This window comes from Buteo buteo, chromosome 21 (assembly GCF_964188355.1).
Source record: "Buteo buteo chromosome 21, bButBut1.hap1.1, whole genome shotgun sequence".
NCBI classification, from domain to species: Eukaryota; Metazoa; Chordata; class Aves; order Accipitriformes; family Accipitridae; genus Buteo; species Buteo buteo.
In genome coordinates this window covers 9,848,711-9,860,791 of record NC_134191.1, presented here as the reverse complement: position 1 = coordinate 9,860,791, position 12,081 = coordinate 9,848,711, and the positions used below count along the sequence as shown (strand labels likewise).

At 36.1% G+C, this 12,081-nt stretch overlaps 1 protein-coding gene across 4 annotated transcripts in view; it reads right to left on the bottom strand.

Moving 5' to 3' along the window:
* Nucleotides 1-12,081, bottom strand: part of FHIT (fragile histidine triad diadenosine triphosphatase) — a 629,524-nt gene that overhangs the window by 451,670 nt on the left and 165,773 nt on the right. Inside the window, exon 3 of one of the 4 annotated variants that reach the window (XM_075052560.1) lies at nt 9,896-9,996. The exons of the other annotated variants lie outside the window; for them this stretch is intronic. The gene's annotated coding sequence lies outside the window, so the exon portion shown is untranslated. The remainder of the gene's footprint in view (nt 1-9,895; nt 9,997-12,081) is intronic. 4 annotated transcript variants of the gene reach the window in all.

Genomic DNA, 12,081 nt, shown 5'->3' with positions numbered 1-12,081 from the left:
TCTTTTGTTGTTTTGCTTGCATGTAACACACTCTTAATGTATTTAGATAAATGGAAAGTGAAACTCAACAGCTACATAGCAACATGCAGCAAAGTATTCCAGTTCTATATGTAGAACATACGTTCCACGCTGTGATTGACCTATGTGTTAACTCTGAAGAATGGAATTTGGGGCCTTACTCTAAGATGTAGGACTGATATTTTATAATTGATTGTTTTAACTGAAGAATATATACAGGTTGCTATAGCAATAACTAATCTGTATTCCTACAGGTGAATACTTTACTCAAAATTATTACTTTTACAAAGTACTTTGATATGCATCTCTGCAGAATGTCCAGCACAGGATACTACAGCTCTAGATTTGCTCAGATGCAGCTTCTCAGTTTGCACCTGTGCCCTGGACATTTGCACTATTAAAGCAGGCTAGTACGCTTCTGGAATCTTTGTATTACTGATAAAGAAGCTACTCTGCAGAATTAGCAATTTGGGATGAGTAATCTTGGATGAAAGAGTCACATAATCTCACAAGAGGTCCCTGAAGCAATTGCATCTCTTGAAATGTGATTTGAAACTCCAAAGCAGCGTGGGGAGCAGCCACATTCCCCCAGAGTGAACACTTGTAGGTCTGTGCATGGGGGCAACAGAGCACAAGGACCCCATTTTGCAGAAGATTGACCTTCTGAAAGGCACAATGAGGGGACCATGCTTGTGCCTACCCTACTTGGATGGATAGTGAGGTTATTTACTGGGCAGGCTAAACTTTTTTCTCCAATTTCTACATGTCCATAGAGAGAAGTTGGCTAAATTTGCAAAACAGCTTTTTATTTAAAGAAGAAATATACATATGATGAATTATTTGGAGCATCATACTTCGTGGGAGAATTCTGAAGACAAATCAGAGCATATTATTAGTATGTCGTTTATTTTACTAACATTTGGTGCACACATATATATGCCTATACTCACTCAATAACATGAGGAAAAAAAGGCAGTTCTATTGCATACATTATGCCATTATTTCTATGTTGGAGAAAAATCTCAGTAAAGCATGTTTCTCCAGCTATTTACAATCCCTTTTATCTTTCCCATACACTGGTATTCCCTATCCCTACTGAACACAAACATACACAGTCAAACATTTATTGGGTACAAGGCACCAGGAGCCAGAGCTATTACTGTCTCGAGTTCAGAATGTAGAATTTACCCACGCTGGTGCAGGGTGTTCAGGGAAAAGACAGAAGAGAGCAGGATGATAGATGAATCTGGACTGAGCAATCCTTTTTTCCGCAAATAGATCTTGCTAATACAGTAGCATATGAACGATCAGTTCTTCCCCAGAGGCAACCCTGTCCCCCAACAAACGAAGGTATGGAATCTGACATGACAAATATTGATTTCCCTTGAGGAATTTATTTTCCAAACACAAGTGAAGTATTATCTCAAATCAGCAATCAAACCTCAGCAGCAGTTTGCATTTAAAGACATTTAAAACTACTATACTGTAGTGCATATAATATGTAAATAACTAGGTAAGCCTAAGTGCAATATGTATTTACACACAATTCTTGAATCATTAGATGTAAGTGTTGCCAGACTTAATTCTTTCTGAATCAACAGTTTTAAATTAATTTCTTGATTTATTTTGTTTTAATTTACTAAAGGCACAATCCAAAGCCTTATGACAGGAAGGAAAATTTCCCATCACACTAGAATCAACTTAAGATATGTTCTCAGAAATCCTACTTATCACATCAATATTGTAGATCTAGTATCTGCTATCATTTAGTGCCACTTCACTCACATAAAGTTAAACTAGGTAAATTTTCCATAATTTATTTTACTATTTGAAAAAATGTATAGCCTATTTCATCAGTCAGTGGTATGGATGTCCCAGATGTGAGACTAGTATTTGACCCAGATTTAAATTATTTTAATAAAGTTCCCCAAACTTGAAAAGGAATAAAAAGTAGATTACAAACAGCTATACCTATTCTATTCACGAACATATACTCAAGGTTCATCCTATACCTTCAACATGAGTATATCAAAACAATAATAAGAAATAACATGGAAACTGGAAAATGTAATTCTTAAGTGGTATATACAGCTCTCTGACATTCCTCTGATGAATAAAGGGCTTCTACTACTAATCCCCTTCTAATTTATTCCATTAACTCATTGTCTATTTGCACAATTTATTTGAACTGCCTATGCAGGGCAAAGAGTGATTTCTGCAATCAAAAGTAACCCTAAGATGATACTAGTTAGTTTTCTGTGTCATCTGATTAACTTTCAGCAGTATGTGTGCTTTTTCACTGTTACAGCTAGCACATTTTACATCAGTTTTATAGCAGAAAAATGTTTATATACAAGAAGAGCAAGACCAAACCAAAGCAGAATTTTTGCATTCGTATCAGTTGGAAAAAATAAAAATAAAAATGCACTAAACCAAAAACTTATTATCCTCAAATGTCCTTTTGTACCAAGATGACCCAGGAACAGTTTCTTCTCAGGCAATTATTCAAGTGAGGAAGAAGAATCGTACAATGATCATGCTTATCAAGCTTACACTCAAAACTCACTTCTATGGATAGTATTGTTTCAGTATTCAGTCTGCCAACTTCTACCTCAAAATCTCAATTCCAAATCAGAGCACTTGAATACTTTATCTAACAGACATGTCTTCATACAAACTATAAATAAATTTTTAGATTTATTTATAGTATCAAAAATACTTAGGCCAAATTAATAATATTTTCCTTAACCTATACAACTACAAAGCAAACTCCATTCATCTATCAAAATTGAATGCATACTTTACAGCAGAAACAAGCTAGACTATACCAGACTAACTTCCTTGGTCAATAAAATCTGGTTTTTTATATGGAATATATACAAATATTTTCTCTAAGCACTGGAAGGTCTGTCCACAAGGACAACTGTTATAGGAATTTTATTATGATTGTTTCTAAACCATGAACAGAAAACTGAGCCCTTCAGCGTCCACACCAGCTCCACTGAACATATACTGTTTCCACTCTATGAGATGATCCATGGGATTCTATGATCCTCCAGCAACTGGCAATACCAACATCTCAAATGCAGCCCAACTTTTAACAGTATTTTTCATTTGCATATATTTGTGCACATTTCTGTTCAAAAAGTTACTAAGAAATTGAAGCAAATGTGACAAGTTATAGTCAAAGGAATAGATTGAACTACCAATCTTAGACTGAAAAAAAGAAAGGAATATGATGGCACCGTTCTTGGAAGACCATTTAGAAAACATCACCATCTTGCCTTTGCTTACCTCTTCCCCAAAATTGTAAGTAAAGTTAAGATTCAGGTGTACAAAACAAAACTACCCACAATGCAAGAAAGCAAAAAGAAGTGACAGTAAACTAAGTAAGCCTTCAGTAAACTAAGCAGGAAGCCTGAATAATAAAACAGTGTAAATTGTTCACGATAAAAGTCAGTTGAGAACAAGTGATTTGGGGTATATGAAGTTGGGCACTGTTTAAGAACATGTTGCAAGCTCACAGAAGGTCATACCTCAAACAAATTAGGTCAGATTGATTAAAAAAAAAAAAATAAACTAACGTGGTTTAGATGAGTAGTGAGAGCTACATAATGAATGGAAGAATGTAAAGCTGTTCCCAGCAATACGTATGAGTCAGGACTAAGAAACTGCATAACTCAGCAGAGAAAAAAGAAAAATAAAGAAAAAATGAATGGCCAGCACAATTTAGGACATTAAGAAAGATTTCATTAAGAACACAGAATTTATAAGTGTGCTGTAAATCTGCATGGTTTGTGGCAGAAGTATTAATAGAAATAATAATACAGAAAAAACCCAAAAGTATTCACTAAGTATTAGTCTTCAGGAAAAAGCTAGATGATGCAGTTGCAGGGTGAGGTGCTTTCTACAGCAGTAATTAGGGAGAGAAAATTAATCAACGGTTGCTGAAATTAAATAGAGCTGGATAACTTGCATCCCAGAATTTTGTGACAGCTAGCCAAGCAGCATCAAGAGTGTCAGAAAAAGATTACATTGCTAAGCTTTAAAAAACAAGCAAGGAAAAACAAAATCCACAAATTGGGCAACTCAGATAATTATATTCTTTTTAGCCTTAAATCAGCTAATGGCAAAATACCCGAATGGTTACTATACAACTTTACTAATAAGCAATTAAAATAAAGTGAAACCAACACCATTTGAGATGGATTTATGGGAAATAAAGTTAGCTATCCGGAATCTAAATTTTTTTTTTTTAATTGCATTTGAAAGTTTGACTGATAAAAAAGGCTACATCTTCAAAATGATACATGTTTCCAAAAAACAACTTAGCAGCTCATGACATTTTTCATTAAGAAACTGGAATTATGTAAAGTCAACATGAAATACACAAAATGTATTTTCTTTAAAAAATCATTAATAGACATCAATAAACAACTGTAAATAAGAATCATGTGGTTTTAGATGAACACTGAAGAATTTGGCATTTAACCCCATACTAACATCTTTACTAGTATTTAAAAGGAAACTTAAATCATTGCAGATAACACTTATGCATAATAGGCTGAAGAATGCTTTGTATTACAGTAGGACACTAATGTTAAGCAAGAAAATGGGTTGACTGGGAAAGCTGAGCAGAGAAAAGTAAAGGCTGTGCTAAACATCAAGTTTAACAAAAATTATGCTGTCATATTTGCATCTCAAGAAACTACACTGAGAATCAGCAGTTTAGAAGAGACCTAGAGTCATCAGAATTAATCTCACAGACCTCGCAGCAAAGGTTTAGCATCATCACTGGACGTGCACACAGGGAAATCCCAAGCACACAAATGGATGTTAAACTACTTTCTGTATTTGGCACTGGTACAGCCACAGCTGGAATAGGGCCTCATTCAAGGATTTATAATTTTTTAAATGAGGTGGATATATGGGAGAATATTCAAGCGAGACAAACACAACAAATCAATTAGAAAACATACTTTGCAAAAGGGCACAGAACTCCATCTATCCTGCTTATTGAAGGGAAGCTTGAGGACTGTCTTGGGTGCAAAAGCAGCTACAAGCCACAGAGATCTTCAAAATCTAGAAACACAAAGGTATAAAAGCTTCTACTGATGGAAGATGGTAACTATAAAAAAAGATCAGCTTAGAAATTAAGTGCATGTTTTGTTTGGTGTATTTCTCTTAAGGATAATATATTATTTGAATAAGTTACCAAGAGCAGTGATTTTCTATCAAGAGTAGTAAAGATAAGATGTTCTTCTGAAAGATCTAATTCAACTATGAATTAATTTGGGGAAGTCATATGGCTTTGCCTAGTGACTGTGGAAGCCAGACTAAGGTGACCACACTGGTGCCTGCCCCTCTAAACTAGGAAAAAGTTCCTTTAAGCAAGTATACTGCTGTACATAGCAGGTTCACCAATATTTTGGTGCTTTTAGTGTCACAATAATGATCATTGAGCAGACAGGTGTGGTAGGGGACTGAGTAAATGAAGTAATTTGTAATTAAAATTAAATGCAAGTTTAATTTGTTACACCTTTGATTCTGTTATGAATGCTAGTCCAGTACTTACATAATAACCCACATTAATCAACATTATCTTTGCACCTTTTTAAAAACTTGGTATGCAGCCTCTTTTCTCAGTGCCAAAAAGGTCTGCCACCACAAGCAGAAAAATAGTGATTTACATTTACTTCCAAAATACAACTTAAAGAGTTTGGGATGACTGTTGGAAGGCTGGTCGTCACTAATCATACATATGTTATTTGCAAAAATATGTTTATTTGCAATCAGGTATAAAACTAAATTTAAAAAGCTGATTACAGTGTAAACAATACTTAAAACTAAGTATAATATTTTGGTTTGTAAATAAGTAAACAAACATTTGGCTTTTTCTCTCTTCAGTCTCTTCTTCCAAAATTATTTAGTTTGAACTGGGCAAAGCTTATTCAAGTGAAAACAAACAAGGCAGATGGTTAAACGTCTGTATTGTCTGGAATTCCATCAACTTACCAGCTACCAAATTACCACTAGGTACAATTGCTCATCACCAGTACCAGAAAAATTAATTAATCCTTGGAGAGTTGTATAAAACAGCACACGGAGCAATGGCCTTTCATCTCCACTGGTCTTTTTTAAGATTAGATTCCCAATGAAATTCATACAACATATTTCTAAATTTTCATAGAGATTCAGCTGCCGCTGCCATCACCATATGTCACAGTGCCTCTCTAGGCAGAAGAAAGTGATGTTTCTGCAGTATAGAGACTGATGCAGAAATGCACTTATACACTTTTTTTTTTCTTTAAAAAAAAAAAAAAAAAAAAAAAAAGGTCATTCCTATTCCAGACAACACTCAAACATGTGTTGGGCCTTCTGATTAATTTCAGTGCCATCTAAAATATAAGCACTATTCTAAACAGAAAACCTTTGAAAATTTTTGGGAAGGACATGCCAACTCAGAACCAACAGAAAAGTACAGCAGCATTTTTTGGATCTTTAAAGTAGATCAAAGCATGCTCATACATTCCATTACAGCAATGGCTGTATGATTCTGGGGAAAAAAAGAAAAACAATAAAAGTGTGTTTCTGCCAACTTCTGAAATGCATATCCACATCCTATAGGGCTGGTGCAAGGCCTATCAAAGATCTAATAAAGGTCTCCAGGAATCTCAAGACAAAGTTACTCCAGAAAAAGCTTTATTACAAGGGTATGCTAGCACATACTAACCACATCCTACCTCTAGTTAGGGCGAAAGGTGGATGCAATTCTTACAGACATGTGTAAGCCAATGCATTCCAAGATAAGTCTAAAAAGTACAAAAGGAAAATCAAGTTACATATAAAAAAACCAGCCTACATACAGAGCCCAGTTACATGTCACCTGATTGAAACTCTTGCAATAAGAAAGGCACATTTAAACAGAGGCTATTACCTCCAAATAACCCAAATTTCTTGACAAACTATAAAACCCAATTTACATGTTATTTACATGGGAATCATTTCTTTGATTCTGGAAATGTAGCCATCTTTGGGATAAGACACAGTGGTTATATCACCAACCCAGAAAACTGTACCTTCAGCTAGCAGTGATTAGCAAAAACATATAAGCTTATGGGCTCCAACCCCCTTAAAGGGGAACCAAAAGTACCACTACTAAATCTCTTGCAAGAAACCAGCACTTGGCAGACTACAGTTTTTCTTACTATCTATATGTCTCTATTGTCACCTACCCACCCACATCCAGCCTTAGGTTTTTTAGGGAAAATTAAACATTCCTCTGGACCAGAGAGCCATCTCCAGCAGAACACTATGGGGCTCCTGCTTTCTTTATGCTCCTTTCATTAGGATGTGGAGATGAAAAAGTCATTTCTCAGCATTACAGCAAAACTAAGATCCTAGACAAAAAAGGAATGCTGGGCAGCAGCTTCAACATAAACACTGGAAAGAAAAGAATTTGCCATCTAATTCCACAAGCTGAAGAGATGGATTCATAAACAGAGGCCCATGAGTGACAGATGATTTGGCGAATGCCAAATATTGCTTCAGCGAAAAGTAAGAGTGAGACAGGTCTCCTGAGAGCCAGAAAAACAGTTTACCCACATTTAGCAGGCAAAATAGCAAAGACTAGTGACTCCTAACACACATACACATGCATAAATGCCACAGTCCTTTAGAATTTAAAACTGAACTTAGCCTCCCACTGTAATGATTCCGGAGTTTTGAATAGGAAAGGACCTTACTTAAAATGTCTCACTTTGCCTGAAGAGAACCATTATAATGATTACACTGTTGTATAAATACCTCTGCTCAGGGCACATCTTCATTTGTTTAAAAACAGAAGTCTTGTTAAAATGCAGCTTACTTTTTACTACAGGACAGAGTATAAAAAGAACTGTCTTAGCAGGAGGCCCTGTACTCTTCAGGGATTGAAAAGCAAAGAAAAGAAAACCCAGAAACCTATCAGCCTTAGAGTCAGTACTCCGGCCTCTTGGAAACAGGTATAGACATCAAGAAAAAACAGATTAGTAGCCCTTTAGGCAAGGCTTAAATCTTGATTTTATCTATCACAAGGCAAGAAAAAAAAACAGTAAGAAAAGCTAAAGACTGAGCTCTGTCTAATTTATATTTCCACATTACTAAAAATTAGAAAGGTACAACATTGCCTAAGAGAGAGGATAAATTTCTAATTATTCGAATTTTTAAACTTAAGCATATCAGACCTGAGCTCTGGATCCAGAACTGCATTTGAGGCTAATCCTCAAATGTATCCATTCCCCATTCATGATACCATTTACGCAGATATTTATCTTTCAGTCCATGCTTATGTGTTATTCTAAGTCATGTGTGAATTAATTTTCTAAAATAAAGGAAATAATTATAAAAATATACATAATTCATATTGAGTTTTCTGTATTTCAGATTTTTTGAGAAAAATCAGGGAAATTATTATTCTGTATATTCATCCCACTATGTGGGGAACACAGACCAACTACAGTAGCACTCAAAATACATGTGTTTTTTTTTAATTCCTGGAGAACTGCAGCCCATGGGAAGGACTCACATTGGAGAAGTTTGTGGAGGACTGTCTCCTGTGGGAGGGACCCCACGCTGGAGCAGGGGAAGAGTGAGGAGTCCTCCTCCTGAGGAAGGACCGGCAGAGACAATGTGTGATGAACTGACCCCAACCTCCATTCCCTGTCCCCCTGCACCGCTCAGGGGAAGGAGATAGAGAAAACCAGGAGTTAAGCCTGGGAAGAAGGGAGAGGTGGAGGGAAGGTGTTTTTAAGATTTGATTTTTATTTTCCATTACTCTACTCTGATTTGATTGGTAATAAATTAAATTATTTTTTCCCCAAGTCGAGTCTGTTTTGCCCATGACAGTGATTGCTGAATGATCTCCTTGTCCTTATATTAACCCATGATCCTTTTGTTATACTTTCTCTCCCCTCTCCAGCTGAGGAGGGGAGTGATAGAGTGGCATTTGGTGGGCACTTGGCATCCAGCCAGGGTCAACCCAACACAGTGACATGGAGTGCTCTTGCCAGAATTTGTTCTGAAGGCTGCAGATGTGCAATATGATGAAAAATCTCTTTGATAAATGGGAAAAGGAGAAAAAAAAGTTCAGCAGACCACTTTTCTCTGTCAGACCTAGGAACTGCTTTCCATTCAAATTAGTTTCAAAATGTTTCTTCTAAACACTTTTCTATTTCTTCCTGCAAAGTTGTCAGCACTAATTTTCACAGAGGTGCCAGTACTCAACATCTTCTCTTATAGAAGCACAGCGAAACAAGTTTTATTTTTCATCTATGAGAACTGCAGAGTTCCTTTCCCTATTGTAGTTACAGTAGTCGGATAGCCTGAGTTGGCTAAGGTGCACCCTCATCATTTCCATTTCAATTCAGTGTGATATTCGTGCTTGTTTCCCTGACTAAACTGTTGCACTCTGTCTTAATTATGCAGTTCCCAAAGTCTACCTCAGGAAGGACTGCATCTTGGAAAACTCAGCAGAACTACTTATGCATTTAGTACACAACATAAACTTCAGAGGTTTGAAAGGATGGCACTGCATTTCCTAGCCTCATGCAAAATCAAGCAATCTCACTTATTTTTAATACACACGTACGGAATTGCAAAATAAGAATATGTAATAAACCCAAGAGACTGTCAGTCCTTAAACAAGCAAATCAAATTAGAGCCGTATCTGATTTACAGAAATAAATTTACGTAGAATATGACCCCAAATTCATATCAAAGATAACCAGTGCCCTGGAGGTAGCCAGGAAAAGCTGCCAATGGTGCATCATGAGTTTTAAACAGAGGCCACTACCTACTGCTGATTTCTTTTTCAACCTAGGGAAAAGAAACCGCTTACCAGATGCTGAAACCTTCAGCAGAAAAGAATCTGTTGCTCTCTTCTCATTACTGTGGTGCACATGAAAAGTACCTTCCCTTGGCTTCAGTGCAGTTAAATGACTACAGACGAGAAAGAGGAGAAACAGTCCCTATGTTTTATTAAATACTTTAAAAATTGATACAAAGAGTGCTCCAGTAATAAGAGCTGACAGCTTTGATTAACGTAGCCACATTTCCTTCTGATCCCTGTATCATTCCATTGTAATTTAAAAATAAATAAAACCCCATTCTACTTCCTAAAGTTCATGAAACTTCTAAAAACCACCTATTTGCAAATTCAAAGCAAACAGAAAATAAACCTAAAACTTTACTCCCCATAAGTCATGCTACATAAAATGGATGGGTCTATACCTAGAATAAGCCCCTGCCTGTACTGTGTGATTCAACATTATTACATTAAGTACTCAAATACATGTCTAGAGTCACTACATTACATCCAGACAGAAGAAGCAGTATGATCTCCACCCCAGACTGTCTCCAATCTGAATGGATACAACAGACAGAAAAGGGGAATACACATAGACAAGTGGAAGGAAACACAAAACATTAGTCAACATGATAGTTTATTTTCCTTAAAAGGCTACAGACAGAAAGCACATTCCCAATAGTCCCATGTGACATGAAACAAGGTTTCTCATGTGGTAACAGTATCATCTTGCCTTAAGATCATTCAGGACTATTTTAGTCATTTTTTCTGTTGCTATTTTTCTTTTTTTATTAAAGTAGGCAAGAGCAAACAGCTTTAAAATCATATTACCTTGTCTCAGCCAATTGTTTGCCAATGTAACAATATAGTATTGTAGTGTATATTAAAGTTCAAAAGTTAGACTTCAAAGCTAAGCCTGTTGAGAGGAATGACTTATAACCTATAAATGAAGCTGCAAGAAAAGCAGTGGTAAGGGTTTCTGGCTGACTGTTGGGGCAGTGGGGCACAAAAGGAGAAAGGATCATTTAAATCCTTTCACTTTATATTTTAACTTTTAAAGTGTTTGTTTAAGACACAAATAAAATTACTACATTCATGTATCTATAAAAACTGGTTGCGACAGAACTAGTTGTTGAGTCCAACTGCCAGGGCATGTCCATGTGTACATGCTTCCAGCACTGGAAATGTTCTGCTTTTGAGGACAGAAATTTCCTCTATTACTTAGTGACAATTATTAGTAGTCAAATTCATTTCAGTAGTATTACTTCCAGGCTTACCAACATACCAACTGTGTGCACAAAATCAGACCTTTGTCTACTAGCTACAGTGTCTTGGCATTACCACAACACAACCTAGACTTGATGTTCCAGGCTCTTGTGGAAGCAATTTGGGAGAGAATTATTAACAATGAAAATTACCACAGAAAAGACCACAAAACCTTATGCAAAAACTGAAAAGGCTAAGGGAGACCCTAAAAACTGCCTTTTTTTTTTTTTTTTTTTTTTTTCATTTTCTGCCCAAACTGACTTGGATTTAGGGTATTCTTTTAATTTATGCTTCTGTCTTTGATGTAGCTATTAACTGAATGTGCCACTGACCTTGGCTGGATGACAGAGGTAATCGTTTCCCAAGGCTGAATTGCTCTTAAACAGTCCTTTATTATAAGGCAGGCCTGGGATTTCTTTTAACCATTAGCCATGCCTATATCTATTCTTCTGTTTCGTTTATTTTGATAAAGCAAGTGTATCTCATTACTAAAGAACATGCTAAAAATCTATTTTATTTCCAGCTTGCTGGATTCCAGAGTACAGATTATCTTCCCATGTTTTCTTGAAAGAGACCTCTATGAACATTGATGAGAATTATTGGATACTGAACACTTCCAAAAATTACATGCAACTCATAGGAGCACATAGGAGGTTTAATCTTCAATTATTTTTTTTTTAAATCTAGCCCCAAAATTGAAGTATTAAGCAATCAAAACCAGCTTATTCCAGTGCCTAGAAAACTGATGCAGTAGACCTTATCAACCCTGTGATCTTTCATAATCAGGCAAAACTTATTTTTGGTGCCAATTAGCCCTCTGGATGCCTCAAAATGGGAAGAATCTCCCTGCAGAAATGGTGTTCTTTGCTCACAGAGTAAGAGAGGACTTCCCAGTGTTACTGCTGCACATTTGCCACTTTCTGTTCCTTATAGGACCACTAATCTTAGAACAA